Here is a 6,238-nt window from a genome sequence, read left to right on the forward strand (position 1 = left end):
TCTTTCTCTCTTTAAAATCCAATGACAATGATTTCCTACGGCCATATTGCTCTTTCTCTCCTTAAAATCCAATGTCAATGATTTCCTACGGCCATATTGCTCTTTCTCTCCTTAAAATCCAATGACAATGATTTCCTACGGCCATATTGCTCTTTCTCTCCTTAAAATCCAATGTCAATGAGCCATATTGCTCTTTCTCTCTTTAAAATCCAATGACAATGATTTCCTACGGCCATATTGCTCTTTCTCTCCTTAAAATCCAATGACAATGATTTCCTACGGCCATATTGCTTTTCTCTCCTTAAAATCCAATGTCAATGATTTCCTACGGCCATATTGCTCTTTCTCTCCTTAAAATCCAATGACAATGATTTCCTACGGCCATATTGCTCTTTCTCTCCTTAAAATCCAATGACAATGATTTCCTACGGCCATATTGCTCTTTCTCTCCTTAAAATCCAATGACAATGATTTCCTACTTCCATATTGCTCTTTTCTCCTTAAAATCCAATGTCAATGATTTCCTAAGCCATATTGCTCTTTCTCTCCTTAAAATCCAATGTTAATGAAACTGGCCATATTGCTCTTTCTCTCCTTAAAATCCAATGACAATGATTTCCTACGGCCATATTGCTCTTTCTCTCCTTAAAATCCAATGACAATGATTTCCTACGGCCATATTGCTCTCTCTTAAAATCCAATGACAATGATTTCTGCCATATTGCTCTTTCTCTCCTTAAAATTCAATGACAATGATTTCCTAGCCATATTGCTCTTTCTCTCCTTAAAATCCAATGTCAATGATTTCCTACGGCCATATTGCTCTTTCTCTCCTTAAAATCAAATGTCAATGATTTCCTACGGCCATATTGCTCTTTCTCTCTTTAAAATCCAATGACAATGATTTCAGCCATATTGCTCTTTCTCTCTTTAAAATCCAATGGCAATGATTTCCTACAGCCATATTGCTCTTTCTCTCCTTAAAATCCAATGTCAATGATTTCGTACGGCCATATTGCTCTTTCTCTCCTTAAAATCCAATGACAATGATTTCTACGGCCATATTGCTCTTTCTCTCCTTTAAATCAATGACAATGATTTCCTACGGCCATATTGCTCTTTATCTCCTTAAAATCCAATGACAATGATTTCCTACGGCCATAATGCTCTTTCTCTCCTTAAAATCCAATGACAATGATTTCCTACGGCCATATTGCTCTTTCTCTCCTTAAAATCCAATGTCAATGAAAATTGCTCTTTCTCTCCTTAAAATCCAATGTCAATGAAATATTGCTCTTTCTCTCTTAAAATCCAATGTCAATGATTTCCTTATATTGCTCTTTCTCTCCTTAAAATCCAATGTCAATGATTTCCTACGGCCATATTGCTCTTTCTCTCCTTAAAATCCAATGTCAATGATTTCCTACGCCATATTGCTCTTTCTCTCCTTAAAATCCAATGTCAATGATTTCTTACGGCCATATTGCTCTTTCTCTCCTTAAAATCCAATGTCAATGATTTCCTACGGCCATATTGCTCTTTCTCTCCTTAAAATCCAATGTCAATGATTTCCTACGGCCATATTGCTCTTTCTCTCCTTAAAATCCAATGTCAATGATTTCCTACGGCCATATTGCTCTTTCTCTCCTTAAAATCCAATGGCAATGATTTCCTACAGCCATATTGCTCTTTCTCTCCTTAAAATCCAATGTCAATGATTTAAAAATATTGCTCTTTCTCTCCTTAAAATCCAATGACAATGATTTCCTACAGCCATATTGCTCTTTCTCTCCTTAAAATCCAATGACAATGATTTCCTACGGCCATATTGCTCTTTCTCTCCTTAAAATCCAATGACAATGATTTCCTACTTCCATATTGCTCTTTCTCTCCTTAAAATCCAATGTCAATGATTTCCTACGTCCATATTGCTCTTTCTCTCCTTAAAATCCAATGTTAATGATTTCCTACGGCCATATTGCTCTTTCTCTCCTTAAAATCCAATGACAATGATTTCCTACAGCCATATTGCTCTTTCTCTCCTTAAAATCCAATGACAATGATTTCCTACGGCCATATTGCTCTTTCTCTCCTTAAAATCCAATGACAATGACACAGCCATATTGCTCTTTCTCTCCTTAAAATTCAATGACAATGATTTCCTACAGCCATATTGCTCTTTCTCTCCTTAAAACAATGTCAATGATTTCCTACAGCCATATTGCTCTTTCTCTCCTTAAAATCAAATGTCAATGATTTGCCATATTGCTCTTTCTCTCTTTAAAATCCAATGACAATGATTTCCTACGGCCATATTGCTCTTTTCTCTTTAAAATCAATGGCAATGATTTCCTACGGCCATATTGCTCTTTCTCTCCTTAAAATCCAATGTCAATGATTTCCTACGGCCATATTGCTCTTTCTCTCCTTAAAATCCAATGACAATGATTTCCTACGGCCATATTGCTCTTTCTCTCCTTTAAATCCAATGACAATGATTTCCTACGGCCATAATGCTCTTTATCTCCTTAAAATCCAATGACAATGATTTCCTACGGCCATATTGCTCTTTCTCTCCTTAAAATCCAATGTCAATGATTTCCTACGGCCATATTGCTCTTTCTCTCCTTAAAATCCAATGTCAATGATTTCCTACGGCCATATTGCTCTTTCTCTCCTTAAAATCCAATGTCAATGATTTCCTACGGCCATATTGCCCTTTCTCCCCTTAAAATCCAATGACTTCCTCCCTTTAAAATGCAATTACTGCCACCGTTTATATTTCTCTCTCTCTCTCTCCTTAAAAATCTGATCCCTTCTACTACATTGTCCTTTCCTTTCCCGACAAAGGAGGAATATAAACAGGCTTTATTATTTGATCAGGGTTTGTTGACACCACTTATCACTCAGAGCAAGTTTTCCAATATCCGCAGCTCAAGGCTCCTTTGAGCCTGGTGAATCTAGGCCGAGCCCTAGTCTTTTATTTTTTGCTGTAAACTGCTTAGAGTGTCAGTTGTCTAACGTTGGCATTTTTCTCTCTCTCTCTCTCTCTCTCTCTCTCTCTCTCTCTCTCTCTCTCTCCTTCCCTAGACGTGAAAGCCAAGAAATAATAACTAAATGAAACTGGAAAATATTTTTAACACGATTGTAGTAGCTTGCTGTGACTTGTAGATCATCTGTATAGTTATCATACTCTTAAGAATATTAATCTGTCTCTCTCTCTCTCTCTCTCTCTCTCTCTCTCTCTCTCTCTCTCTCTCTTTCTTTTTCTCTCTCCTTCTCCAGACGTGGCAGACCAGAAAAAATGCCTAAATGAAACAGAAAAATATCTTCAACATTATTACAATAACTTTCTATGATTTATAGACCATCTGTATCGTTACGATACTCTTAAAAATATTCATCTCTCTCTCTCTCTCTCTCTCTCTCTCTCTCTCTCTCTCTCTCTCTCTCTCTCTCCGCAGACATGCCTAAATGGAACTTAAAAATACTTTTAACAGGGTTACAATAACTTGCAATGATTTATAGGCCTTCTATATCATTACCACAGTTCAAAATATGCATTTCACAGTATAATATCTTAATAACGCAGATGAAAGCTATATTTACAAACAGGACAGGACACAATACTTCTATAAGATAAGGGGAACCAATTTGTGAAGTCATGTTCATCAATGATGCTTACATGAAAAGAGATTTAAAATTTACTTAATTTAAGTAATTTCTCACGACAGAATTACCAAAAGGCAGAAAGTCTGCAACATCTAGCAATATGGATCCATATTCCAGCACACCCACCCAATTTCACAAACTGGAAACTACTGCCTTAAGCCCACGTTTTATCATAATAAGGATATATTGGCCATTTCCAGACTCTATAGCTGTGATATAACACTTCATTGTTGCCTGAGATGTGGCGCACTTATGAAAATGCCTTCTGTATAGAGAATTTTATCCCTACGATGCAAGTTTCTCTTTCCAAGACGGCGTGTGTGTTTTGTGTGTCTATATGTGTGTGTATGTATGTGTGTGTGCATGTGTATCGTTTTCGTAATGTTAAAATGTTGTTCTAAGATTCAAATGTTCATAGGAATCACGAGAAGTCCCGTGAAACACGAAGCACTTTTGGCTTATTGCATATTCGTGATAAATGAACACCTATTTGCTAGATGTGGAGGTGCTTTGCTTAACATCAGAGAGAGAGAGAGAGAGAGAGAGAGAGAGAGAGAGAGAGAGAGAATGGAGATGGAGTGGAACTTTGAATTTCGTAAAGGAAATGGAGCTGAGAGAGAGAGAGAGAGAGAGAGAGAGAGAGAGAGAGGATGGAGTGGAGCTTTGAATTTCGTAAAGGAAGTGGAGTTAGTAGAGAGAGAGAGACAGAGAGAGAGAGAGAGAGAGAAACAAACGATCATCAGTCTTCATAGTTAGCAGGCCTGAGAAAGAGAACCGTTCAATTTTGACACGACAAAAGCGTCTGGAATAAAATGTTGCCTGAAGTTGATTGCAAAAAAATGGTCTGACATGAAAGACGTCATTCCAGAAAAAAAAAGCAGGAGGCTATTTCCTATGAATTAAGGGAAACAAATGAAGCAATTATAGCGTCATTAACGAGGGGAGATTCAACACGGAGAGAGAGAGAGAGAGAGAGAGAGAGAGAGAGAGAGAGAGAGAGAGAGAGAGAGAGAGAGAGTCTGTACACTGAAGTGGTGTGGACAGGATAATTCAGTTTATAGTGTTCAATTATTCTTGGTATTATATTACATTTATGGATAAATATATTAGTATATCCGGATATATGGTATAACCTAATTTACTATTATATAACGTAGCATTGTTCTCTGTAAACTATGACACAACAAAATTCATTTACTTCATTATTCTGCTATGAATTTTCATTAACACTATTTTTCAAAATACTCTGACGTTTAGTGACATTTTCTTAAAAGATGCAAGAAATTAAAAACAAAAATGATTTTTTGCTTCAAGATGAATACAAAATATTGGTAACAAATGCTTATTTTAATAATTAAAACTTTGAAAATAAGTAGATAATATATATATATATATATATATATATATATATATATATATATATATATATATATATATGTATATATATACATATATTTATATTCGTAATTATGTATGTATATATATATGTATATATATATATATATATATATATATTATATATATATATATATATATATATATATATATATATATATATATATATATATATATATATATATATATATATATATATCTCCAACAAAGTATTCATTATATTTTGCTTAGACAGAGGTCACAATCTTACCTTCCCACTGAACTATAAAACACACCATATTACCCTAAACACACACACACACACACACATACACACGGAAACCAATACAATGCCAAAACCACCTTTGACAGCCGAACATTCCCAAACATATAGGCTCACCCCAACACACACACACACACACACACACCACTGAATGTTGAAGCACGTTTCACACATCCAGTAGTTTGACGAGAGTCAGCCAAATCGACAAGTTGGAAAGATACACGAAGCCAGTGCAACGATAGAAGAATCTCCTGTTATTTATTTCATCTTTTTTTATAGGAAACCGATATCCACGACAAGGCGTACAAAAAACAGTCCCTGAAAGGGAAAGACACCACATATATTGGTCGACAGAAGAGGATGTATGAATGACAATCTCTCGCGGATATTGTGAGTGTTCTGTGCTCATACTGATTGTGGAGTTTATGTTCCTTTACCTATTTCTGATCAGTTGTTGGGAAGTACTGTTTATCTAGACGTCTTCATTATATTTTTGTACATTGCCTTCAGTTTCTCTCTCTCTCTCTCTCTCTCTCTGTATAATATTTAGATCTCTCTTTCTTTCTGTATGATATTCAGACCTCTGTCTGTCTGTCTGTCTCTCTGTCTTCCCCCAGCCTCTCTCTCTCTCTCTCTCTCTCTCTCTCTCTCTCTCTCTCTGCATAATATTTAGATCTCTCTCTCTTTCTGTATGATATTCAGATCTCTCTCTCTCTCTCTCTCTCTCTCTCTCTCTCTCTCTCTCTCTCTCTCTCTCTCTCTCTGCATAATATTTAGATCTCTCTCTCTTTCTGTATGATATTCAGATCTCTCTCTCTCTCTCTCTATATCTATATATATATATATATATATATATATATATATATATATATATATATATATATATATATATATATAAACACAAAATTT

The sequence above is a fragment of the Macrobrachium rosenbergii genome, chromosome 14 (genome assembly GCF_040412425.1).
Source record: "Macrobrachium rosenbergii isolate ZJJX-2024 chromosome 14, ASM4041242v1, whole genome shotgun sequence".
NCBI classification, from domain to species: domain Eukaryota; kingdom Metazoa; phylum Arthropoda; class Malacostraca; order Decapoda; family Palaemonidae; genus Macrobrachium; species Macrobrachium rosenbergii.